Consider the following 579-nt stretch of genomic DNA (forward strand, 5'->3'; position numbering starts at 1 on the left):
ACCGAAGCAAGAATAATAAACCCAAATAAAGAGGGAGAGGGGGAGATATGTTTTCGCGGGCGTAATATATTTATGGGTTATCTATCTGATGAAAAAGCAACAAAGGAGACAATAGATGAATATGGGTTTCTACATACAGGAGACATAGCGAGGATAGATAGCGATGGTTTTATATATATAACGGGGCGAGCAAAAGAAATAATAATAACAGCAGGAGGAGAGAATGTAGCTCCTTTATTAATAGAAAATAGAATAAAACAACAGCTGCAGCAGCTGGTAGCTAGCTGTATGCTTGTTGGGGATCAAAGGCCCTATCTGTCTCTTCTTGTTTGTCTCCATGTAGATAGAGATAAAGGAGACAAACCAACTACTACACTCACACCAGAGCTGCAGCAGCTGCTGCAGCAGCACAGCAGCAGCAGCACCACCACCATACAAGCAGCAAATGATCCCATCGTTAATAAATTAATTCTACAAGGAATCGAAGAAGCTAACAAAACCTCCATCTCCAGGTATTTTTTTTTTTTTTTTTTTTTTTTTTTTTTTTTTTTTTTTTTTTTTTTTTTTTTTTTTTTTTTT

This window comes from Eimeria mitis, genomic scaffold, assembly GCF_000499745.2.
Source record: "Eimeria mitis Houghton genomic scaffold, Emh_scaff768, whole genome shotgun sequence".
Lineage (NCBI taxonomy): Eukaryota > Apicomplexa > Conoidasida > Eucoccidiorida > Eimeriidae > Eimeria > Eimeria mitis.